Source organism: Mchenga conophoros, linkage group LG23 (assembly GCF_057382185.1).
Source record: "Mchenga conophoros isolate Kocher_MC1m ecotype Shallow Benthic linkage group LG23, M_conophoros_male_GT1.1, whole genome shotgun sequence".
Taxonomy (NCBI): domain Eukaryota; kingdom Metazoa; phylum Chordata; class Actinopteri; order Cichliformes; family Cichlidae; genus Mchenga; species Mchenga conophoros.
Genome location: NC_140547.1, coordinates 42,977,569 through 43,005,469, shown reverse-complemented (window position 1 = coordinate 43,005,469; position 27,901 = coordinate 42,977,569). Strand labels below are relative to the sequence as shown.

Below are 27,901 nucleotides of genomic sequence, written 5' to 3'. Positions count from 1 at the left end.
TTAGCAGATGCCCTGCTCTACCACCAGAGCTACAGCCACCTCATAGTAATGATCTCTCCATCTTAGTCTGTGAGCGGAAAAAGTCTCTTGCATGTGAGGGGAAACATCTTCAAAAGACATTAAGTCGCATTCTTTTCAAGCTCTTAAAACTACCGATGACCTTGATGACTAAGAACCTGCACACCCTTTTTTTTGGGGAATTGGGGTACTCGGTCAACTGTACTAAGAAAAACAAATTTTTAAAATATTTACCTGAGCTGTGAGATATAAGGCAGACACTCCAGGAAACTCCTCGCTTCACTCTCTTCATGTGAGCAGACTGTCAGCTTCACTTGTTTCTTCTCTGGTTGGAGTTTCAGCACTTCCAGGAGGATGGAGGTCTTTCTCTCTGAGAGGTTTATGGACCAGACTGCAGGAGCTGACTGGAAAACTGACTGTAATGATGGAAGGACACTCAAGCCTGTTTTCCTTCTAAATTTCACATGGGAGTACAGATCCAGCAGGAAATTACACTGATATTTCTTTAAAAGCTCATTCAAGTTTCCATTCCCAAAAGGGAATGTTCGATATGTGCACACTGATGATAACAGCTCCAGTATCTTCTCTCCTGTCTGCTGTTCTCTCTCTGCTGCTGCACAGAACAGATTCCCAAAGAACTTTGTTGTGTCTTCATCTGATGTCTTAGAATCAACACTGGAACAATAAGAAGGAAACATTTAGTTATGATTTGATCTGAACGGCATAAAGAACAACCACACACTACTGATGGACTCCATGTGTGTCCTGTATATAATGAAAGTCAATTTTAAAGCCAACTTCCACCAGAGGAGCTGAACATTGTTTTTAGACTGTTACTGACTCACAACACAAACACCAATCCTATGTGTGAAATCACTTCATACTGAACTGCAAGTTTCTTTTGACTACAAACACAGGGCTGAATACAAAACTAATTTTCCAATTAAAAACACAAAAAGCAGTCGAAAATATCAAACAAATAAATAACAAATGATACATAACGATTACCCAATGTTAAAAAAGTAACCATGTGAAAATAATAGTTGGAAATATGGAAATATCAAAGGAATATTCACGATAGCATGAAAAAAACACAATGGATGTTAAAAAAAACAAAAACAAACCCTCATATATTTCTTTGTTTAAAAGGAGGGACTGTTAGAATGAATTGTTAAATGCTGTCATTATTGTACTTAAATTTGTAATTCTTGTTTCAAACTGCATGATCAAAGACATTCTTTGTTTCTATTGTTTTCTTTAGCCTGTTGAATGGTGAAGGGGGCTATAGTGTTAACTGCAGTCACATTCTATGTAAGGAATGTGACTTCCTGCCCTTTGTGGGCTCACCTGTGTTTGTATATGGCAAAACGTTAGGGGAAGCTAAGCCATATACAGGGGTGAGGGGAGATGATGCCTTTGTGATCACCAGGAAGACAACACACACACGCTCACACACACACAGGGCTTTTAACTTTTACGGCAGACCACATGAGGTTTACAATGGGGGTCGTGTTATTTCAATAAAAAGGCTACAAGCGTAAACTGGGATCGAAGTCGTCTGAGGTCGAGGGCAAAGAGGTTGCTCTGAGATCCTCCCCTTGCTAGCAAGTAAAAATCAGTTAAACTGTTTGTCTTGCTTTGTTCACAGGAATAAGTCTGAACCAGCGGGCCTGCTCAGCGCAGACCCAACAGAGATGTTCTCTTATGCAATCATGTTAAGTAGAATTCATTTACCTGAGCTGTGAGATATAAGGCAGACACTGCAGGAAACTCCTCGCTTCACTCTCTTCATGTGAGCAGCCTGTCAGCTTCACTTGTTTCTTCTCTGGTTGGAGTTTGAGCACTTCCAGGAGGATGGTGGTCTTTCTCTGTGAGATGTTTATGGACCAGACTGCAGGAACTGACTGGAAAACTGACTGTAATGATGGAAGGACACTCAAGCCTGTTTTTGTGTCGTAAGCGTATAGGTCCATCGAGAAATCACACCATTTCTCTTTAAGAGGGAGTCTTCTGTATGTGCACACTGATGATAACAGCTCCAGTAGCTTCTCTCCTGTCTGCTGTTCTCTCTCTGCTGCTGCGCAGAAAAGATTCCCACAGAACCTGATTTCTTCATCTGATCTCTCAGCAACAACACTGTGGAACAATAAGGAGGAAACATTTAGTGATGATTTGTTTTTTGCTAGATAAATACAACCACACAATCCTGATGGATCAGCTGTTGAATACAGTCATTGTTTCAAGAATTGTTTGGAGCCATAATCACACATGTTACTGGTTCTGGTTCAGAACGCTCAACTCACTACCACCAAAGGACTGATAAACATAAACACTTTTACAATACTTACCAAAAGACAATAATAACAACGCAAACTTCCACAAATGCACTACAAACTTGACCTTGGAACAATATGTTTATTTGCACAGCTCAGTCACATGGTTACTGGATACTAGGGGTGCAACGATATTCGTATCGATATTGAACCGTTCGATACAGTGCTTTCGGTTCGGTACGCATATGTATCGAACAATACAACATTTGTAATTTATTTTATCAACTTTCCTTCTGACGATGCTGTCTGTGTTGAGCGCTCAGTGAATCTGCGTTCGACTACTCCGCCTAGGCTGCACTGTCGAGCGCAGATCCACTGAGCGCTCAACACAGACAGCATCGTCAGAAGGAAGAGCGCAGGGCAAGCTAGCGAGACAGAAGTTAAGCTCTCCTTGCAACATGGACCTCCCCCACCCTCATTCAGATCTGGCGTTTGGAATTATTTTGGTTTTCATGTGACGTATGACCCTGAAGGTAAGCGAGTCATGGACTAAAGTAAAACAGTATGTTGGATGTGCCATGCAATGCTCAATTACATGGGTGGGAACTAGTGTGTTAGCGCAGTTAGCTCGTTAACGTGTTGGCCGTCTAGCCCCATGCACGGGGCGATCGGCGGTAGCTCGTTAACGGAGATTTGCCGTGTTGTGGCGTTAAGGTCATTTCAACGAGATTAACCTGAAAGCACTAGTGGGAACACAACGAATATGACTGCACATTTACGCCGACATCATCCTAGTGCAAAGACAAGGCAAGGCAAGGCAAATTTATTTGTATAGCACAATTCAACAACAAGGTGATTCAAAGTGCTTTACAGAGACATTAGAAACAAAAACAAATAAAAAGCATGATTTAAAATAGATTAAAACAAGCAAACAAACAAACTAACTAAACACACACATTTCACACCTGTTCGCGCGATCTGAACCCTTATCGTAAGGGGAGCTACCAGTCCTTCTGTGGACGAGCTACTTTCTATTTTAAATTCCCTGAATTTCAAATACTCTCTAGACCCAGTCTAGACCCAGCTGGGGAGCTACCCAGAGCTCTAAACCCACTTAACAACCAAACAAACAAACAAACAAAACAGTATATAAAATCAAAACAGATAAAATCAGAACAGTAGATAAAATCAGTAGTTAATGTAAGTTTTGAAATTTAAGCTTAACAAACAAACAAAACAGTATATAAAATCAAAACAGATAAAATCAGAAATAGATAAGATCAGTAGTTAGTGTAAGTTTTGAAATTTAAGCTTAAAAGTGTGGATTTGGTGCTTTATTCAAATGCAGCTGAGAATAGGTGAGTCTTCAACCTGGATTTAAATAAACTGAGTGTTTCAGCTGATCTGAGGCTTTCTGGGAGTTTGTTCCAGATATAAGGAGCATAAAAGCTGAATGTAGCTTCTCCGTGTCTGGTTCTGACTCTGGGAACTGATAAAAGACCGGATCCAGATGACCTGAGGGATCTGGAAGGTTCATACTGGGTCAGGAGGTCACTGATGTATTTTGGTCCTAAACCATTCAGAGCTTTATAGGCCAGCATCAGAACTTTAAAGTCTATCCTCTGACGGACAGGCAGCCAGTGTAAAGACCTCAGAGCTGGACTGATGTGGTCCACAGTAGCATGCTTGTTGACAAAAACAACAAGCATGCTACTAACTTTAGCCGAGTCATTTAGACAGCTGTTAGCACATGATTCTCCTTATGCTGCTGAGAATATAGCCCAGAAGAAGCGGATAGTATAGCTTTTATTTTGGAAAGAGACATTTCTCTGTAATAAACTCTCTTTTCCAAAGATGAGTGATTCCTCAATCAGATACAGGGCTTGCAATATCGCTAGCCCGACGTCCCGGGGCTAGCGATTTTTCCAGTCGGGCTACCAAAATCTATCTCTGCCCTGCCCGTCGGGCTATTGTAGGAAGGAAAAATATATGTCAATGCTTTTGCATTCTTTCGGAAATGTAGCTGGGTAATTATGTCATTGGCATCGGTGAGCCACTGTCAATATGTGACATATTGAAATCGCGTTTGAATTTGCGCTTGTTTTTTTGCTTTCACTTTGCAATCGTGCGAACTGTGTATAGAGAGCGACAGCACTGATCTGTGAGTGATGATAATTTGTGCACCAATTCCTCTGACATCGTCTTATTAATCGTTAGCTTACTATGCAAACATGACAAGTGAAATCTCCCGCAGCAAGCTTAAACATGTCAGAGGTTGATCGCGCAGAGAATCGCTGAGCTTATGTGAGTGCGTGTGTAAAAGCAGCAGGATATGTATTTCAGTTCTGCTGAGCCAAATAAGACAGGTCAGGGTGAAGAAGTGACAGCCAAAGAAAAGCTTACCACAAAACGGAGAAGTTATGACAAATCAGACTATAAGGCAAAAAGAAAGTGCAGCTTTATGGTTTCATGGACAAAATAATTTCTGTGGCTGCAATATGACGAGCTAAATAACCAGGGCTGCACATAAGTGGTCCGCAGGTGCGCATTCGCTGTCAAAATAAAAAACACGCACAAGGGTTAGGGTTAAATTTAAAAACTGTACTTTTGAGTTAAAATATATATTTATAATTTTAATAAATGACAAATTAAAAAGGCATGAACATTTTTTTTGTATCGAAAAAATATCGAACCGTGACACCAAAGTATCAAACCGAACCGAACCGTGAATTTTGTGTATCGTTGCACCCCTACTGAATACATCTACATTTACTATATTTGCACATTTTGCATCTTACACATGTCTTCGTCCTGTCCAGTCTATAATATCCTGAGCATAACTTGAACCTGGTATTCAATATCAACATCGCACTTTACTGTATTAAAGTGCGGTCGGGGGGGGGGGTTTCCATCTCGCTGCAGGGCAACCTGCTAGTGACAAATAAAAGCTGTTTCATTATTAGCACATGATCACTTTGTATTGTTTGTTGTCCTGTCTTTGTTTACTGTACATAGATAAAGTTAGTATTAGTACCTTTTTATCTTTTTAATTTAACTTTAATTTAGTGAGTTAATATTTATTTGTAATTTCTAGTTTTATATCTCTTGTAGATATATTTTGATGTTATTATTATTATTATTATTATAATAATAATAATAATAATAATAATAATAATAATAATAATAATAATAATAGATTGCAGGGCAGCACGGTGGCACGGTGGTTAGCACTGTTGCCGCGCAGCAAGAAGGTCCTGAGTTCAATTCCACCATCAGGCCGGGGTCTTTCTGTGTGGAGTTTGCATGTTCTCCCCGTGTTTGCGTGGGTTCTCTCCGGGTACTCTGGCTTCCTCCCACCATCCAAAGACATGCAACTTGTGGGGATAGGTTAATTGGATAATCCAAATTGCCACTAGGTGTGAATGTGCGCGTGAATGTGAGTGTGAATGGTTGTCTGTCCCTATGTGTTAGCCCTGCGACAGACTGGCGACCTGTCCAGGGTGTACCCTGCCTCTTGCCCTATGACAGCTGGGATAGGCTCCAGCGCCCCCCGCGACCCTGAAAAGGATAAGCGGAAGCGGATGGATGGATGGATGGATAATAGATTGCATTTATATAGCACTTTTCAAGGCACCCAAAGCGCTTTCCAATTCCACTATTCATTCACTCTCACATTCACACACTGGTGGAGGCAGCTACAGTTGTAGCTACAGCTGCCCTGGGGCAGACTGACAGAAGCGAGGCTGCCATATCGCGCCATCGGCACCAACACCAGATATTCTTATAAATGCACCATGGGGGGCTTGGGGTGAAACCGCATTTCGATATGCAATGTGTATATTGTTGTATTAACAATAAAGATCTTGAATCTTCTGACTTTTGATAACTTTCCTAGTTCTATAGAAGTATATGACAAACTGGCTCTCTTCTCCCTCACTGTGTCATGAGTACACAATTTCCCAATGTGATCACTGTTTCAGTTCATCATAGATATAGCATGTAGTTTATTTTATAAATTATGAGCATTTTTATATTATCCAGGATGTACTCATTCTTCAACAACTTCTCAATCTGTAAATGTTTTCATCATCACCATCTTGGTGATGATAAAAAGTTAATTAAAGGCATAACTTTACCAACCAATGGGCGATGTTACAGTGATTACATCAATCTTTTATACTGTCAGTCATGTCCACATACATGTTATGTCTTGTAGTTTACTTCCATTGCTAAAGCAAAAGCAAAACCAAACACATTGCTCCCTCTTTGCTATTAGTGGAAAAATACACCACATCAGCCCCAAAATTATATGGCACCACGTGGCATTTGGTTGCTGAAGGTAAGGCAGAAGTGGTGGGAGTGATGGCAAAAGCGAGAACACCGATATCAACAGCGAATTTTGAGATATGTGAGATCTTTCATTTATTTGACCTTTTGTATGTTGGAAGTATGTTTTTTTGTTTGTTTCATGTGTCAGAACAATGAGGCGATTACTGAATGCCATAGATGGTGCCAAAAAGCAACCAAAAGCATACTGTGGGGTGACACAGATTGTGTGTTTTGTCATTTTGGTAGCGCAAGTTCGGCTCAAAGATTGGACGCAAGACTATGGTGAGAGACAGATGAACCAATCCACAAATATTATTCAAATTATTCAAATGACATGAGAAAATTGCCCCTTTTCTCTCTGTCATGCCTGTGACGGAGGCGCTTCGCAATCCTATTACAAAATGGCTTAAAAAATGGGACCCGAAGGTGATATTGATGTACTTTACGGTGAGCATACCAGGAAGTTGCGATATATATCTATGTTTTTTGGTGTGTGCAGTGCTTAAATTGAGATCAGGAGTTAAAAGGAGAGGGAGTTAAAAAAAAGTGTGGTCACAATGGCAGGTTAAAGAAAATATTTCAGCAGCACTTTTGTGCACCTCACACTCTAACCTCACTCTAGCTCTGCTATACACCTCAATAGGGAGGAATTTGAGAGATTTTTTGTGACATTTTTGGTAATAATTGAAAAACTGAAGCAGGTACTGTGATTAGTTTTGTAGGCACGCTCATGCTGGTCAACTTGGTGTGGCAACGATGTATAATGGGCAAACGGTGTGGGAGAAAAACTAGCCTAAAGGAACTGAGAGCAGCAGAAAATGAGAGAGACAGGTCTCTCCATTCAAAGTCAATATGACTATATCAACAGAAAAAGTGGAATATTTCAGAAACTACAAAATATTAAAAATCTGACTAGAAGCACACAGTCCACAAATGAGCCAGTGGTTCTGAGGTATAAATTGTGTCTCTACGACAAACGAGTGAGATTAGATAGCCGATGAAGAGGTAGAATTAGGGCTGCTCGATTATGGCAAAAATGATAATCACGATTATTTTCACTGAAATTGAGATCACGATTATTTGACGATATTTATTTAACCCTTTAAGACCTACTATAGAACCAAGTCCACCAGAGCTTATATATATATATATATTTTTTTACATGCTGTAGTGCCATTTGTGGGAGCATTTCAAGTTGCTATACATCAATACAACTGTTATAGCCCATATTTTAATAATATGTATGCATTAAGTCCATAGTAATTACATAAATTGCAAAAAAAGTGCAATAAACTACAAAAAAAATTGAAAATCGCTTTTGTTTTGTTTACATATATTTCTACTTGGAGAAATTTAAGAGGTTTATCCCTCAAAACTTTAAATACAATAAAGTTGCAAAAAATAGTTTCCCACCACAGGAAATTTATTTTGAGTGTCTTCATAGTTTTATTTCGGAGATACAGCAATTTTTATATACTGCAGGAAAAACAAAAAACAATCCTATGATGCAAATTTGCAAAGAAAACAGCATGTGCATCATTTCACTGTGGGAAGTGTTACGAACAGCTGATAGGAACAGCAAAGCGTGTTTCTGGAATATTATGTTTTTGTTCCTGCAAGCGCTTTTTATGCAATTTTTGCAAAGCTATATGTGGAACGAAACCGTGACCGAGGACAAGCTGATGGCATAAGATGTAAGTACAACTCCTCCGGTTTCATATGCAAAACAAATTATTGCGCTAGCTTACATGGTTCAGGTTCTACAGGGATTTAAAAATAGTTACGCAAAACGGAGCGTGCTGCTCTGACCGGCTTTAAAGGGTTAACAATGACTTTAAAAAAATAATATAAAATGGTGTGCAACACCACTGAAGTTTTTATTTTTTTACCTCTCTTTTCAACCAACGGCAGTCACTCTCCAAATAACTTCTGCTTAGCTTTCCGAGCTTCCCTCGGGTCCTCTTAATCAGCGGTCTCCAACCTTTTTTGCGCCACGGACCGGTTTATGCCCGACAATATTTTCACGGACCGGCCTTTAAGGTGTCGCGGATAAATGAGGGAGGGGCTAATAATCGGCTCAGTCATTTTTAATGATCGTTGAAAGCCCAGATCGTAATCGTGATTAAAATTCGATTAATTGAGCAGCCCTAGGTAGAATAATAATAATAATTTTAAGAATGGCCAATGACAATAACAAAAACTGGGATTGTTGTTTTCCCCTTCATTTTAGGTCATCACTTACAACTACAGTTCGGTTCATATATATATATATATATATATATTTGGACACTGACATAAGCTTTGTTTATTTACTGTTCACTGACACATATTCCAATTATAGGTATATAATGGACATAATGTGAAGACAACCATAATGTGAATTTGAGTGTCGACATTAAAATTGGATGATAGTATTGGGAGTTTCCAATCCTTAAAATGGTCCACCCTCTTTGTAAAAGGACCAAAAGTAATTGGACAATTGACTCAAAGGCTATTTTATGGGCAGGTGGGGCCAATATCTTCATTATGTCATTATCAATTAAGCAAATTTTTTTTTTAAAAATGTCCTGGAGTTGTTTTGAGGTATGGTGTTTGCATTTGGAAGACTTTGCTGTGAACAGACAACATGCGGTCAAAGGAGCTCTCCACAGACGTGAAACAAGCCATCCTTAAGGTGCGTAAAAAGAAAAATCCCATTCAAGAAATTGCTACAATATTGGGGGTGGCAAAATCTACAGTTTGGTATATCCTGAGAGAGAAAGAGAAAAGAAAGAAAGAAAGAAAGAAAGACCTTTAACAAACGCATTTATTAATATCAAAATTTAATAATATAAACAAACACTCACAAAGTCACCATCACAAAAATAGCCCCCAAAAACCAGACACACTTAGATTCACCTGTAGTTATCAAAACAAATACACCGAATAATAATATAATTCTAAAAGTGTAAAACAAGAGTAACATCCTCCCTCAATGAACATAAAACATTTCGAATACACCACAAATCTATAAACATCTGTAGATTACAAGTAGCGCTATAAAAAGCATGCTCCATTTTCAATCTCGATGCAACGAACCCCGTAAAACTAAGTACTGCATCAGTCCAACTCTGTCCAAGCATTTTATTTTTCCTTGTTTTTGAAATTGCTAACTTAGCCATACCAAGAAGGAAACTGATTAAGAGTCTTCTTTTTTAAAGCTCTGTACTTAAGACTAAAAACAAAAACAGCCATAGAAAAACGCTCACCCAGGGCTTCCACCCAGTCCTGCAATAAACTAAACAGGCTTTTTAACCTTACACAAGACAATGGTAAAATGGTAAATGGCCTGTATTTATATAGCGCCTTACTAGTCCCTAAGGACCCCAAAGCGCTTTACATATCCAGTCTAGGGCTGCCACGATTTGTCGACTAGTCACGATTACGTCGACTATCAAAATCGTCGACGACTGATTTAATAGTCGACGCGTCGTTTGAAGCTTTGTAAGATCCCAAAAGACGCAGGAATGAGTAGCAGGATTTAAGAGTGTAATAACGGACTGAAACAGAAGATGGCAGCACTGCATGTACAAGGATGCCAGCTACCGTTAAACCCCGAAGAAGAAGAAGAAGAAGAAGAAGCAGCTGTGTCCCAGAATTCATAGCGCGGCCCAGCGCAGTTTCCAACAATGGCGGCAGCTAGTTAGTTTTAATATTACTCATTATTCTTTCTGGGTCACAAAATAAACGTTTAACATATTTTCAGGCGAGAATGTAGCTGTGTAAACCTCAAATATCTGCTCAGTTTATCAAGACACCGCATATTTTCAAAAGCGCTCCGACGTTTTCGGAGACGTCTGTTACCCACTAGCTCGTTAGCGAGCCGGGGGCTAGGCTAACTAGCGCCGTGAGAACACCGGACTCCCGGCAAATTGTTTTCAAACCCACCGCCGTCTTTCGCTACTCAGGTTAAACATGATATATGAGTCACTTAGAGAACTTAAACATGTTATTGTTTGGCTTTTTTTTAGTATTTTATTTGTTCCTGAGTAAATCAGTTTGGCTGAGATTAAAGTTATAGTTTTTACACAGCTGAATAAACGTCAAGCAGACAGCTGATTATCAGAAGTGTGAGATGCTCCAGAATATACTCCTGTGTCCTGTTATATTTTAGATAGCAAGGAGTTTATTAAACTTCACCGAAACAATCTGCAAATTTCATTAAAATTTAATAAACTATCATCTTGTCTTTATTTTTAGTTAGCACAGACCTTAAACACTTAAAGCTGTAAGCTAATGATAGTTATATAAGAGCAGATGCTGCTGGTGCAATAAGCTGTAGTTTTACGTCTAATGGATGATGATCTGATTAGTCGACTAATCGCAAAAATAATCGGTGACTAGTCGACTATCAAAATAATCGTTTGTGGCAGCCCTAATCCAGTCATCCACCCATTCACACACACATTCACACACTGGTGATGGCAAGCTACATTGTAACCACAGCCACCCTGGGGCGCACTGACAGAGGCAAGGCTGCCGGACACTGGCGCCACCGGGCCCTCTGACCACCATCAGTAGGCAACGGGTGAAGTGTCTTGCCCAAGGACACAACGACCGAGACTATCCAAGCCGGGGCTTGAACCGGCAACCTTCCGATTACAAGGCGAACTCCCAACTCTTGAACCACGATCGCCCCAAAACAAAAACAAGTGTTCCAGCAACTCCTGTTGACAAAGGAGATTGCAAAGAAAAGCGTCTGGACTTCTTTAAGTTGCTTGAAGACGTTTCACCTCTCATCCGAGAAGCTTCTTCAGTTCTAAGGTCAAATGGTGGAGAGTCTCAGATTTAAACCTAGTGGGAGTATCCCCCCACAGAGGGACAAAAGGACCCCCTGATGATCCTCTACCTAATCACATGAGCCAAGGTGTGAAAACTGGTGTGGGTCTCAATCAGCCAGGGTTTCAGGTGAGCTCATTGTAAAACCTGGCCCCACCTTATCATGCAAATTCCTGAGGTCAGATGGCCCAGGATGTGAGTGGGCATTAAGGCGTCTGGGGAGGAAACTGAAAACTGGATTATAAATGGCAGACAGTTGGTGTCGTAAACCCCCGCCTCTGTTCAAAGATGGTCGCTCACAGTGGACATAGATGGCTTCTTTCACTCCTCTTTCAAACCATCTGTCCTCTCTGTCCAAAATGTGAACATTGGCATCCTCGAAAGAGTGACTTTTATCCTTAAGATGCAGATGGACTGCTGAGTCTTGTCCTGTGGAGGTGGCTCTTCTATGTTGTGCCATGCGCTTGTGAAGTGGCAGAGCCATTGCAGGGGGGGCGAGGTATTTAAAGGGAAACCCCCCCCCCCAAAAAAAACCCCAGCTTGGACACTGCTAGCATAATGGACAGGTTTTTGACGGGGCTCCCACGCAAACGCAAAGCAGGAGATGAAGCATAGCTGAATATGTTTCCAAACCAACTTCATTCTAAGCCAAAGACTAGAAAATATGGTGAAGCATATCTTCCCTTTGGCTTCACCTGCACAAGTGCCAAGGTAGGTCTCCCCTGCATACAGGGAGTGGCAAATGAGTATTTTGTCCACATCATCCTCGTCATGCATGTTGTCTTACTCCAAGCTGTATAGGCTCAAAAGCCTACTACCAATTAAGCATATTAGGCGATGTGCATCTCTGTAATGAGAAGGGGTGTGGTCTAATGACATCAACACCCTATATCAGGTGTGCATAATTATTAGGCAGCGTCCTTTCCTTTGGCAAAATGGGTCAAAAGAAGGACTTGACAGGCTCAGAAAAGTCAAAAATAGTGAGATATCTTGCAGAGGGATGCAGCAGTCTCAAAATTGCAAAGCTTCTGAAGCGTGATCATCGAACAATCAAGCGTTTCATTCAAAATAGTCAACAGGGTCGCAAGAAGCGTGTGGAAAAACCAAGGCGCAAAATAACTGCCCATGAACTGAGAAAAGTCAAGCGTGCAGCTGCCAAGATGCCACTTGCCACCAGTTTGGCCATATTTCAGAGCTGCAACATCACTGGAGTGCCCAAAAGCACAAGGTGTGCAATACTCAGAGACATGGCCAAGGTAAGAAAGGCTGAAAGACGACCACCACTGAACAAGACACACAAGCTGAAACGTCAAGACTGGGCCAAGAAATATCTCAAGACTGATTTTTCTAAGGTTTTATGGACTGATGAAATGAGAGTGAGTCTTGATGGGCCAGATGGATGGGCCCGTGGCTGGATTGGTAAAGGGCAGAGAGCTCCAGTCCGACTCAGACGCCAGCAAGGTGGAGGTGGAGTACTGGTTTGGGCTGGTATCATCAAAGATGAGCTTGTGGGGCCTTTTCGGGTTGAGGATGGAGTCAAGCTCAACTCCCAGTCCTACTGCCAGTTTCTGGAAGACACCTTCTTCAAGCAGTGGTACAGGAAGAAGTCTGCATCCTTCAAGAAAAACATGATTTTCATGCAGGACAATGCTCCATCACACGCGTCCAGGTACTCCACAGCGTGGCTGGCAAGAAAGGGTATAAAAGAAGAAAAACTAATGACATGGCCACCTTGTTCACCTGATCTGAACCCCATTGAGAACCTGTCGTCCATCATCAAATGTGAGATTTACAAGGAGGGAAAACAGTACACCTCTCTGAACAGTGTCTGGGAGGCTGTGGTTGCTGCTGCACGCAATGTTGATGGTGAACAGATCAAAACACTGACAGAATCCATGGATGGCAGGCTTTTGAGTGTCCTTGCAAAGAAAGGTGGCTATATTGGTCGCTGATTTGTTTTTGAATGTCAGAAATGTATATTTGTGAATGTGGAGATGTTATATTGGTTTCACTGGTAAAAATAAATAATTGCAATGGGTATATATTTGTTTTTTGTTAAGTTGCCTAATAATTTTGCACAGTAATAGTCACCTGCACACACAGATATCCCCCTAAAATAGCTAAAACTAAAAACAAACTAAAAACTACTTCCAAAAACATTAAGTTTTGATGTTAATGAGTTTTTTGGGTTCATTGAGAACATGGTTGTTGTTCAATAATAAAATTATTCCTCAAAAATACAACTTGCCTAATAATTATGCACACCTGATATAGGGTGTTGATGTCATTAGACCACACCCCTTCTCATTCCAGCGATGCACATCACCTAATATGCTTAATTGGTAGTAGGCTTTCGAGCCTATACAGCTTGGAGTAAGACAACATGCATGAAGAGGATGATGTGGACAAAATATTCATTTGCCTAATAATTCTGCACTCCCTGTAATGTCAGGCACGAACATTTTTCTTGTAAAACAAAGGGGGGCCTGGAACCACTGTTGTAGGTGATGACAGCAAACAATCCTGTACAAAAAAAACTCATTGTGAAACAACTGTTCCTCAAAAAGCCACAGGGCAGGTCTAGGGTTAGGATCAAGGAAAATCTTCCAAGCATCCAACACTGAATGATAAGCTCTGCTGTTTTAAGCAAAAACAACTGCTTATCCAGTCCAGGATATCCAGCTTTCTGAAGAAGCAGCTGAGCCAAGGGCAGCCAACAGTAACTACTTCCATAAAGCAGCTTCTGAGCAGTTTGTAATCTGAAGGCAGTGGTCTTGGCCATGATATCCAAAACTCCTTGACCTCCCTCTGACACGGGAAGAAGAGTACAGATGCCTTGAGCCAATGCTGCCCGGACCAGAAAAAATCCATAATGAGACGCTGAACATCTCTAACTAGCCCAGCAGGTGGAACCAACACTACAAGCCACTGTATGACAGCTGGGGTAGCAACCATTTCCATTTAGACAACTTGGACTCAACCTTTTCCCGTACACCCTCCCAGTTCTTTTTCTAAAATTGTCCATTACCTATAAAAAGTCCCAGTGTCTTAATACCATTCTTTCCTCAGCACAAATTTCCTTGCAGGGTTTGACTGTTCTCTACATACCATTTACCCACTAATAAGACCTCGCTTTTGCCTCAGTTAACTTTGGCCGAAGAAGCCTTTTCATACAAAGATAAGCTCTCACTCAGTTCATTCACATCATGTTGATTACTAATAAAGATATTAACATCATCAGCATAAGCAGAAACAACTACCGAAGAACTGTGACCCATACCCGGTAAAGTACGACCTTTTAATTTTGCTCTCAATCTAAATAAGAGGTTCAATTGCTAAACTATATAGCTGACCTGAAATGGGACAACCCTGCCTAATACCTCTATGAATTGATACAGTGTTACTCAACCCACCTGCCACCTTCGCTACACAACTAGCATTGGTGTAAAATAATTTCACCCAAGAAAGAAAAACATTTCCCACACCAAATTCTTGCAAGGTTGAAAAAAGAAAAGTAGGATCTACACAATCAAATGCCTTCTCCTGATCAATAGAGATAATCCCCACACTTAGGTCATATGTCTCACAGACAGCAAACAATCTCTTCTTTTTGTTCAACCCACTGAATTAAAGTGGAAAATCTGCACTTCAAGTGCATCTGAGCTGTTTCATTTAAAATTATTTATGGTAATATACTGAACCAAAATTAGAAAAAAACTTTTCTCTGTTGAAATATTTATGGACCTAACTGTATTTGCATTTATGAAAAAGTTTGTGTTGGAATAAATGTGTCACCATATAGATCTGTCTGCATGCATGCCTGTATTTGAACATGTATACTGTAATATGAAAATTAGAACTTACCCCAACTAACATCACAACATTCCATACTATATAAAAAAATATAAATTAATCATGAAGTGAAACATTTATTTTACCTGAGCTGTGAGATATAAGGCAGACACTCCAGGAAACTCCTCACTTCACTCTCTTCATGTGAGCAGCCTGTCAGCTCCACGTGTTTCTTCTCTGGTTGGAGTTTCAGCACTTCCAGGAGGATGGAGGTCTTTCTCTCTGAGAGGTTTATGAACCAGACTGCAGGAGCTGACTGGAAAACTGACTGTAATGATGGAAGGACACTCAAGCCTGTTTTAGTCTCATAGTCCTTCACATGGGAGTACAGATCCAGCAGGAAATTGCACCATTTATCTTTAAAATTTAATCCTCTGTATATGCACACTGACAATAACAGCTCCAGTATCTTCTCTCCTGTCTGCTGTTCTCTCTCTGCTGCTGCACAGAAGAGATTCACAAAGAACCTGGTTTCTTCTGAAGGCTCTGATGACTGAGTGCCAAAACTGTGATTAGGGAAAATTAAAAATATGTTATGGTTTTTCATCAGTCCTTTTATGCTCCTTCTACTATCAAATTCCTATATATTAACATGCAAAGAGAAATACTGAAATACACTAGGGAGCTTACCTGAGCTGTGAGATATAAGGCAGACACTGAAGGAAACTCCTCACTTCACTCTCATCATGTGAGCAGCCTGTCAGCTCCACTTGTTTCTTCTCTGGTTGCAGTTTCAGCACTTCCAGGAGGATGGAGGTCTTTCTCTCTGACAGGTTTATGGACCAGACTGCAGGAGTTGACTGGAAAACTGACTGTAATGATGGAAGGACTCTCAGTGCCATTTCAGGCACACTGGAGTACAGGTCAAGTAGGAAATCGCATAGTATTTCTCTAAGAAGAAATCCTTTGTATGTGCACACTGATGATAACAGCTCCAGTATCTTCTCTCCTGTCTGCTGTTCTCTCTCTGCTGCTGCACAGAACAGATTCACAAAGAACCTGATTTCTTCTGAAGATTCTGAGAATCCAAGAACAACGCTGAAATAAAAGAATGAAACATAATGTGAGGATTTTTAACAAACAGAGTGTGAACTGTGTTATTTTGTTCTAACATTAAAAACATTTCAAATAGTGAAACTTCTTTTGAATTAAAAAAAAAACATTGCAAAGACAATAGTTCACCTGAGCTGTGAGATATAAGGCAGACACTGAAGGAAACTCCTCACTTCACTCTCTTCATGTGAGCAGCCTGTCAGCACAACTTGTTTCTTCTCTGGTTGGAGTTTCAGCACTTCCAGGAGGATGGAGGTCTTTCTCTCTGAGAGGTTTATGAACCAGACTGCAGGAGCTGACTGGAAAACTGACAGTAATGATGGAAGGACACTCAAGCCTTTTTTAATTCTATAAGAGTACAGGTCCATGAGGAAATCACACCATATCTCCTTCAGAGGGAATGTTTGATATGTGCACACTGATGATAACAGCTCCAGTTTCTTCTCTCCTGTCTGCTGTTCTCTCTCTGCTGCTGCACAGAACAGATTCCCAAAGAACCTGATTTCTTCTGAAGGTTCTGACAACTGAGTGCCAAAACTGTGATCAGGAAGATTTGAAAATATGTTATGGTTTTTCATCAAGTCATTTTATGCTACTTCTAGTATAAATTTCTACATATTAATTAGAGATGGCACGATATCACTTTTTTTATGTCCGATACCAATATCAGAAATTTGGATATCTGCTGATACCGATATAGCATACTTTATAATCAATAAAATTTTTTTTAAATATCTTGCTGCATTTTGTATAAGTTCATACTCAAATTTAAAAAATACAAAACAAAACTAAAGCTATTCTGTTATACCTTTATGCAAAAAATACACTGCACCCAAAATATTTCATAGTTCAGCAAAAGTGATCAGTCTAATAAACTTAAACCTACACCATCCTTCCTATTGTGGTATTTTAAGTAGTACTTAGTGGAAATTAGTGATGTGTCCTGTGTGTCGAAGCTTCGAAGCGTGCGTCGAGTAATCTCGGGGGAGTTTTTGTGAAGCGCGTATCGAGGCTTGCTTTGATTACATATGCAGTGACGTTCGAGGCCTTGTGGGCAGTCAGTACCACGTGACTGATTCAGGAATTGGCTTGCCGGTTCGTGCCAGATTCAAAATAAAATGAGCAGCAAAACACAGCTGATTCCCCCATCACACTGTGTTGTGGAATTGGATTACGTACGTGCTACATAGTTACTTGAGCATTTCTTCTTCGATAGAACCAGCAAGGAAGAGATTTTTTTTCTCTTCTAATAAAGTATGCACACAGTAATAAATATCACAAATGATAAGTACCATAATATAAATAAACAACACTACAGATCCTATAACCTGACTTATGTCTTTTAGTTTATTAAAAAGTGAAGCGTCACACAGTTTGTGTCATTATCCAGATGTACATAAGCATGATTACACAGTTACTAGGGGCGGATTTTGATTATCGATTACAATCGATTCTAGCTTGGATAACGTGATATTGATTCATTAAAATCCTGAATCGATTTTTAATATAAATTTATTTTGCCCCAAACGCCAGAATCTCAGGTTAAACCTCACTAAATTCCAACAACCACCAAACAGCTAAAACAGTAAATGACAGCAGATACACATAGGCTATTATGCACAAAGACGTAAACACAAAGCGCGGACCCGCCAACACATCAGAATCAGTGAGATGTCGCCTTTCTCACCCGACGGCACGGACGCGGTCAGGGCCGAAAGCCGACAGCTCGCTGATTCTGATCCGTCGGCGGGCTTTGTGTTTACGCCCTTTTTGCACTGATTCTGAAGCTGTAGGTTTTACCTCTCCAAACAATATTGACTGAACCAGCAGCAAAAGAAGATCCAAACTACGCTTCACATAAACATAGCCATGAATTCCTACCTTTGCTGTTTTGCTTCCACCACGATAAAAATCACACTTCATGTACAGCTCTCTTTCTCTCTCAGTGTACTTCAAGAACAGTTTCCCGTCTAAAATCTGTTTTCTGCATTATTCGCTTGCTTGTTACGCACAAGTCTACCGTTGTTTACAGCGCTGTCGGCCGCTGTTTTTTTTCCTTTTACTTACTTCCGAAAAGAAAACCTCATTTCTGCTGTTCCGTAGGCTACTGAACAAATTTAAACTTTTTTAAAATTATGCAAAATTGTAAAACGCTCAGCTGTGTCTCTAAACCTCTGTACCTTTTCTCTGCTTCACTTCAGCAGCATCAGGTAATGTTCATGTGTTGATTAATGGTTTTCTTTCATTTTGATCTACTGCAGAATATTTTTATAAAAGCGTTTTTCTGTTTTAGCCTCAGCTACTTTGATACAAAGGCATCTGCTGTGATGCTTACACCTTTGATAAAGTCTTGCAAATGTCATCTTTCTTTTTATAGATATAAAAATATGGAAATGTACTGATCCGTGATTTGAATTATAACATTTCTGACTGTCTGAGGCAACATTTCCCCGGATCGGATCGAATCAAATCATGGATCGAATCGATTCGGGACCTTGTGAATCGCCATCGAATCGATTCTAGAAATCAGTGACGATACCCAGCTCTAACAGTTACACAATCATACCAAAACTCTGTCCTGATAGTTTCCTCTTTCTCTTTTGTATCAGACATACTGAGACAATATTCGGGATAAATAATCATGAAAACATTTTATTTATTCAGTTTAGAGGTTTACACGTCACATCATTATAATCACAGAGCCTGTTTCACTTGAATCATCCACTTGATCACAATGCTTCGAACCATGAGTCGACCAGTTGGATGGAAAGCTTCAGTTCATCACGAGGCTTCATCTCACCATCACTAGTGGAAATATTAAGCAACCTAACTAACAGGGTGTTACGAAGCGGCTGTGTGGAGGTAGGAAAAGGACCCAAAGTGCAGACTTCGGAGACAGACATGAACTCAAAAAACAGCTTTAATGCTGAACTCAAGGTAACAAACTTACAAAGCACAAACATTAACGCAGGCAGGAAACCAAAACACACAGCATGCGTGAGGGTAGATAAGAGTAGATCACAACATGAACACAGAGAGACACAGGGGCTTAAATACACAGAGGGAGCAATCAGGGAATGGGTAACAGGAGGGAAACACAGCTGGGGCAAATCAGGCCTAACAAGACAAAGGAAGCAAAACCAGACGCATTTACATGAGACACGGACTTTCAAAGTAAAACAGGAAACATAACACAGAGACGCGGACTTGACAAGGGGATACAGCTGACAGGGGAGACAGAGCAACTAGAGAACACAGAGACATAAACCATAAGACAGAACTCTAACAAAGAAACCAAAGACTAGAAATGATAAATAATATAATAGACTCAAAACCCTGGGTCAACGACCCAGGGTTTCCTACATAGGGTTGCCAACTCCCAGCAAAAAGAAAAAAAAAGGGAACTACCCCCTACCCTCTGCCTCATAACGCTTAATTGACGTAATCGACTTTAATTTAATGCAAGTGTAACAAAAAAAGCAGCACAGAAATCTATTTTTCTACAATAGTTAAATAGATTCAACATCTTTCTTCAACAGAATTGCAGACTGCACAGATGGTATCTTCCCATAGGAAAAAGTACTATAGCTTCCTAGGGTATATATTTGACTCAATAGTTCCGATATAGAAAATTAGACTTCTATACATTTTACATCAGATGAAAACTTTGGTTGTAAGATTCAAATAATTATTCATTTAAAGTTAGACATGACAATTAGAAAGAAAAGTATGTCTTTGTGCCCCCCTTTCCCTGTTAATGTCCTACCTGCCCCCCTGACAAAACTTTGCTAGACCCGCCCCTGCACAGTTACCAGCCGTCAGATACGCAGAAAGGATCCTGGTGTAGAAAGTAATATTAAATAAATTCTAACAACAGCTTATCAAGCTTGAACGTGCTGCTGTTGTTTATCCACTGGTTTCCTCTTTCTGGTGCAAAGTGGGCAATAAACAAACAAGAGAGATGGACTCGCAACAGAAAAGCCGATCAGCTGATCATTAATCAGTTTCATGATTGAAGTAGCAACAGGAGAGGGAGGGAGAAAGAAGAGACAATCGGTCCATATATCGGTTGTTAAGCTTAACGTGTGAATGCTTTACAAACATTCAGAGATGAACTTACACAATTGCTTTACATCTCTTCAAAACCTTTCTCTGAGATTAAATGCTGGTTTGGTAGCGAGGCTCCAAATGCTCAACCAGACCGACGACAGGTCTCGCACACCACCGCCGCTCTATCACGTAACGCATACTGCTCTGACGTGCTACGGTTATGAGCTGAGTTATGCCATGTCGCAAGTTTTGTGAGTTGTTTTTGTGATATTTATTGGATTGGATTAAATTTTTTATTTCTTTCCGATATCCGATCATGTAATTTAGGTCAGTATCGAACCGATACGTAATATTGGATCGGTCCATCTCTAATATTAATGTGCAAAGAGAAATACTGAAATACACTGAGGAGCTTACCTGAGCTGTGAGATATAAGGCAGACACTGAAGGAAACTCCTCACTTCACTCTCTTCATGTGAGCAGCCTGTCAGCACAACTTGTTTCTTCTCTGGTTGGAGTTTCAGCACTTCCAGGAGGATGGAGGTCTTTCTCTCTGAGAGGTTTATGGACCAGACTGCAGGAGTGGACTGGAAAACTGACTGTAATGATGGAAGGACGCTCAAGCCCATATCATGCACACTGGAGTAGAGGTCAAGTAGAAAATCACACCACTTCTGTTTTAGAGTGAATGATTCATATGTGCACACTGATGATAACAGCTCCAGTATCTTCTCTCCTGTCTGCTGTTCTCTTTCTGCAGCTGCACAGAACAGATTCACAAAGAACCTGGTTTCCTCTAAAGGCTTTGGTGACTGAGGTACCACACTGAAATATGTAAAGCAGAGTTATTTTTTATATGTGACTTGAATGGATTTTTTTCTCTAAACTCTGTCATAGTTTAATCTCATTATCCCCCCATTGGGGCTGCCAGAAATGATTATTTTGATAGTTAACTAGTTACTGATTATTTTTGCGATTAGTCGACTAATCAGATCATGCATCTATTGGATGTAAAACGTACAGCTTACTGCACCAGGATGGATCTGCGCTTATATAACTATCATTAGCTTAAAGCTTGAAGTCTTTAAGGTATGTGCTAACTAAAAATAAAGACAAGATGATAGTTTATTAAATTTTAATGAAATTTGCAGATTGTCTCAGTGGAGTTTAATAAACTCAGCCGTCTGCTCCTTGCTATCTAAAATATAACAGGACACTGGAGTAAATTCTCGAGCATCTCCCACTTCTGTTTAATCGGTTTTTCTGTTTGACGTTTATTCAGCTGTGTAAAAACAATAACTTTAATTTCAGCCAAACCAATTTACTCAGGAACAAATAAAACACTGTAAAAGCCAAACAATAGCAGTTTTAAGTTATCTAACTGACTTATATATCATGTTTAACCTGAGTAGTGAAAGACCGCGGGGGGTTTGAAACGATGTGCCGGGAGTTCGCTGTTCTTGCCAGCTCTAGTGAGCCTTGAACCCCGGCTAGCTATCGAGCTGGTGAGTAACAGATTTCTGCGAAAAAGTCTGAGCGCTTTTACAAATATGTGATGTCTTGATAAACCGAGCAGATATTTGAAGTTTACACAGCTGAGAATATGTTAAATGTTTATTTTGTGACCCAGAAAGAATAATAAGTGTAATATTGAAACTAAGTAGCTGCTGCCATTGTTGGAAACTGAAGAGGGCCGCGCTATGAATTCTGGGATAGGTTGAGCCACGAACTATACACCCGACCCATCCTTCAAATCTGGGGAAATGAAGGACACATTTTTCGGCCATGTTTGGGGGAGTCTTCGAATTTGGACAATCTTGTCGCTGTAACATTATCGGCCTACCAATGCGGGCACAGGAGGATGCAGTTCCTGAATTTGGACACAGCTACGATACCAGACACTGCTTCTTCTTCTTCGGGGTTTAACGGCAGCTGGCATCCTTGTAAGTGCAGTGCTGCCATCTTCTGTTTCAGTCTATTATTACACTCTTAAATCCTACTACTTATTCTTGCGTCTTTCAGCATCTTACAAGGCTTTAAACGACACGTAAACTATTAAATTAGTCTTTGACGATTTTGATAGTCGACGTAATCGTGACTAGTCAACTAATCGTGGCAGCCCTACCCCCAACCCCCGACACACACTCACACACACACACACACACATTATGTGGGAGAAACAACTGAATAGTTACCTGAGCTGTGAGATATAAGGCAGACACTGCAGGAAACTCCTCACTTCACTCTCTTCATGTGAGCAGCCTGTCAGTTCCATCTGTTTCTTCTCTGGTTGGAGTTTCAGCACTTCCAGGAGGATAGAGGTCTTTCTCTCTGAGAGGTTTATGAACCAGACTGCAGGAGCTGACTGAAAAACTGACTGTAATGATGGAAGGACACTCAAGCCTGTTTTAGTCTCATAAGCCTTTATGTGGGAGCACAGATCCAGCAGGAAGTCACACTGATATTCATCAGAAATGTCTCTGTCATTAAAAGGGAATGTTTGATATCTGCACACTGATGATAACAGCTCCGTCATCTTCTCTCCTGTCTGCTGTTCTCTCTCTGCTGCTGCACAGAACAGATTGCCAAAGAACCTGACTGTTTCTGAAGGCTCTGAGAACTCAGTGACAAAGCTGAAACCAATGCAAAATATTTTTAAAGATGAGACTTAAGTTGATGTTTTCTCCCAACTCTGTAATATTATAATTTGAATGAAACAAAATAAGTGAGACAAACAGAAAACAACATTTCATTTACCTGAGCTGTGAGATATAAGGCAGACACTGCAGGAAACTCCTCACTTCACTCTCTTCATGTGAGCAGCCTGTCAGCTCCACGTGTTTCTTCTCTGGTTGGAGTTTCAGCACTTCCAGGAGGATGGAGGTCTTTCTCTCTGAGAGGTTTATGAACCAGACTGCAGGAGTTGACTGGAAAACTGACTGTAATGATGGAAGGACACTCAAGCCTGTTTTAGTCTCATAGTCCTTCACATGGGAGTACAGATCCAGCAGGAAGTCACACTGATATTCATCATGCAGGTCTCTCTCATGAATAGGGAATGTTTGATAGCTGCACACTGATGATAACAGCTCTACTATCTTCTCTCCTGTCTGCTGTTCTCTCTCTGATGCTGCACAGAACAGATTGCCAAAGAACCTGACTGCTTCTGAAGATTCTGAGAATCCAAGAACAACACTGAAATAAAAGAATGAAACATAATGTGAGGATTTTTAACAAACAGAGTGTGAACTGTGTTATTTTGTTCTAACATTAAAAACATTTCAAATAGTGAAACTTCTTTTGAATAAAAAAAAAAAAACATTGCAAAGACAATAGTTCACCTGAGCTGTGAGATATAAGGCAGACACTGAAGGAAACTCCTCACTTCACTCTCTTCATGTGAGCAGCCTGTCAGCACAACTTGTTTCTTCTCTGGTTGGAGTTTCAGCACTTCCAGGAGGATGGAGGTCTTTCTCTCTGAGAGCTTTATGGACCAGACTGCAGGAGCTGACTGGAAAACTGACTGTAATGATGGAAGGACACTCAAGCCTGTTTTAGTCTCACAGTCCTTCACATGGGAGTACAGATCCAGCAGGAAATGACACCATATCTTTTTAAGAGGGAATGTTTGATATCTGCACACTGATGATAACAGCTCCAGTATCTTCTCTCCTGTCTGCTGTTCTCTCTCTGCTGCTGCACAGAACAGATTCCCAAAGAACCTGATTTCCTCTGAAGGTTCTGGTGACCGAGACACAACACTGAAATCATATGGATGAAAAACAAGTAATTTGTGAAACACCTAGCTTCTTAGCACAGTAGAAAAATGGTATAATTTATTATTCTTAAGACTCACATAAAAATAGCAGGAGATAAAGAAAAAAGATATTCAACATATTTACCTGAGCTGTGAGATATAAGGCAGACACTGCAGGAAACTCCTAACTTCACTCTCTTCATGTGAGCAGCCTGTCAGCTCCACTTGTTTCTTCTCTGGTTGGAGTTTCAGCACTTCCAGGAGGATGGAGGTCTTTCTCTCTGAGAGGTTTATGGACCAGACTGCAGGAGCTGACTGGAAAAGTGATCTGAAATCTTGCAAGTCACCTGAAAACTCTTTGGTCTTCACATATTGGTACAAATCAAGAAGGATGTTATTTAAGTCAATTTTAACTGGAAATGCTGAGACAAGCATATTCACTACATCGTTGAAGTTTGGTCCATCATGAAGTGCCGCTTCCAAGCATAAATCCATGAACAATCTCTTTTGTTCCCTCTCCAGTGTCCCATGGTACTTCTCCTGGCTCCATGAAACTGGACCTCTGGAGCTGAATAAGAGAATTGCAGGTGACCAAACATGTTTCTGCTGCATTTTCTGTAAAACTTAAAAGGATATACTGCATAATGGGAGACAACCAGAAATAGTCCTGTATAACATCCCATATGTAATTGCAGTAATTATTCCAACCATTTTATGCAGAATCTCTGTGTAATCTATGTATGTACAACAAAAATTTAAACAAAAGAAGTTCAGATTAATCAGTCACAACCATCAGCAGCCTGAGGCCTGTCAGAAACTATGATGTGTTAAACTTAGTGTTTGTTAGACTCATTCTGTTCCATTTGAGAAGTACAAGGATTCGACTTTAAAAAAACATGAACTCCAGTACTGTTATTCAAAAAGTTAGTGCAAAACAGAGAGATTTTAATTCTAACACCAAGACTGGATAAAACAACGTGGAATCACTATTACATTCAAACAAAAGCTACATACCTGAATGAGCTGATGAATGGCAAAGCCTCTAACAGAGACTCACACAGACTCTGACAAGCAGAGGTTTCCCTGTCCCAGTAGAGGCAGACATTAACCTTTGTAGGCATCCTTTGGATGACTTCCACAGCTCTTTCAAACAGCTCCTTTTCACCTTGAGTTGGAAGGTGCAAATGATTTCCATCAAGACTGAGTAAGGTTACAAAGTCCATCTGCTCTTCACTGAGGAGAAAAACTTTTCCACAGCTGTCGAGGGGCAGGGTCACACCTGTAATTTAAAAAAAAGAGATCAGTACTTCATTATGAAACTAAAAGTATTTTGAGTATTGTTCTCATTCTTTGACATAATCAGTAATATCTTATTAAAAATATATTCAATCATACCATTGGACATTTTTAAGGCATCCAAAAAGATGTCTTGTTGCTTGTTCTGATATGATCACGTCCTCGAGGTTCAGACATATTTTCCTTTCCTTTGACTGAGTGACCACATAGGCCACAGCACAGCAAGGGTAAGGATCCAGACTGTCTCCACTGAGGTCAAGATGGTAGTCCAGTTTGTCTAGAAGGTAGACGCATGCTTCAGGACTCTGGGACTCATACAAGCACTGGCATAAGAACAGTATGTCGACATGGAGCCCACTGCCCTCAGTATCAGCCTCTTCTTGCTCACACAGATGAGGAAGAAATGTGTTAATCAGCTCCTTGAAGAACCAGTTAGATGTATTCTTCAGGTCCTGATCTGGAATCAGATGCTTCATCAAACTTGGGCTCTTCTCATTCAACAGTCGACACATGAAGGGGATCAGATGTTTCATGTGTTTCTTCTCCTCTGTGAGGCACTGCTGAAAAACATCTCTGACTTTATCAGGATTCTTCAGGAGCCACAGTGCTGCAAAAAACTCCTGCACTGTGTAATGGAGAAATGCATGTGTGGTTATCGTTTCTGTCGGGGCCACCTTGATGAGAAGTGGTTTCAGGAAGGACAGGACACAGATGTCTTCACAGGGCAGTTCTATAAGGTTCTGAGTTTTTTGTAGAGTTGCAAGAAAAGAAATTTCAGCCAGAGACAGAATTTCTCCTCTCTTAGTGCTGATGAAGAAATTCAGCTTTTGGTTCTTTGTTTTGCTGTTTATCTGAAGGCAGAATCGAACAATATTGATGTAGATATCAGTTATTGTACATGGCTGTGGAGCATGTTTTGATGAAAAGCAAGCAGCCACCATCAGTGCATACATGGGGACATGACAAAGAGTTACCAACTCCAAGTTACTCAAAACCGTCTGATCTTCACCGAGTGTTGCAGATAGGTATGTTTTTATAGTCTGCTCACTAAAGCCTTTCACCTCCACTCTGATAAAGTCCCGACGAAAAAAGTATTTTTCTTCATCATCTGGTCTGCATGTTATGATGAGCTTTGCAAGAGGAAGTAGGTCTTTCTTTATAATTTCTTCCACCAGCAAAGAGAGATCTGTGATTCCATCAAAAATTATAGTAATTTTGTCAGAGTTACTCTTCATATCCTGTAAGACCTCATCTTTGCCTTCATCTGGTTCACAAAACACGTTGAAAAGCAGTTCCTCCAAGTTTTTAACATTCAAGATGTCAGATGTTTCTCTCATGTCAAAATAAAACATGTAATCAAGCTCATTGCTTTCACTTTCTGCCCAGAGTCTCAACATTTCACAAGTCATTGCTGACTTTCCAATTCCAGGCTTTCCAACCAAGAGAATGTTTTTATCCGTTTTCAGCAGCTCACTGGGAGAAATGTCTGATTTATCATCAGGGATGTATTTCCTCATCTTTTTAGGACGACTCATATTGCTTTTCTTTCTTTTTGATTTCTTTATTTTAGATGGAGAAACACTCTCCTCTGTGTCTAATACAAGTGAGGCATACGATAGATCAGGTTTCTTGTTTTCTTCAAACAGACTTGTACTTGCTGTCCAAAACTCATTTGAAATTTGTTTTACTTTTGACTTTAACTTTTCCTGATATCTGTAGCACGGCCTTGGTCCTGAAAACAATGAGAAAACAAATTTACTATGAATCCCAGTGCCTGGGAACTCTCTAAATTACTCTTTTTAAACCTAATCATTTGACTGACATGTTGCCAGTTAACCTAATCAGTTTTTAAATTTTCGTAGACCTGTTTCTTTTGTTGCACCAGTCCCAACTTTTTTGAGACACATTACTGCCATCAAATTCAAAATGAGACCATTTTTCATGAAACAGTAAAATGTCTTAGTTTAAACATTTGATAGATTTTCTACGGTATATTGTGCATAAAAGACAGGTTCATGGGTACTTGGGAACTTTTTTGGAATTGGGGTAGTACAGCAAATGAAACCAATAACGTGGCTAATTTCCAATCAGAATTATGCTTCAAAATACCTTGTAAGTAGTTTACATCCACCTGTATGTCATCGTTGAAGGAAAAGCAGCTGATCCAATGATGCAGATCAAACTTTTTCTCATCTGAAGTCCTTTTCCTTGTCATGTCAATACTCTTGATTAATTCATAGCAGGCTGCTTCACCTTTTGTTGTGACTGAGTCCAGTATTCTTCTGGTTTTATCGTACTCATCCTCCTCTTCCTGTATTTTGCTGACTTCTTCATTACTGAGAACGTTTAGCTGATACAGGTTATCCACAATCACAGAGAGATTTGTTAATTCTCTGATAAGATGGCCTCTGGCACTCTTAACATATTCTAAGGCAGACTGTGCAGTAGAGGCCAT

General features: G+C 40.2%; 1 pseudogene; it reads right to left on the bottom strand.

Annotated features, from left to right (window-relative positions):
• Nucleotides 1-27,901, bottom strand: LOC146547981 (uncharacterized; annotated as a pseudogene).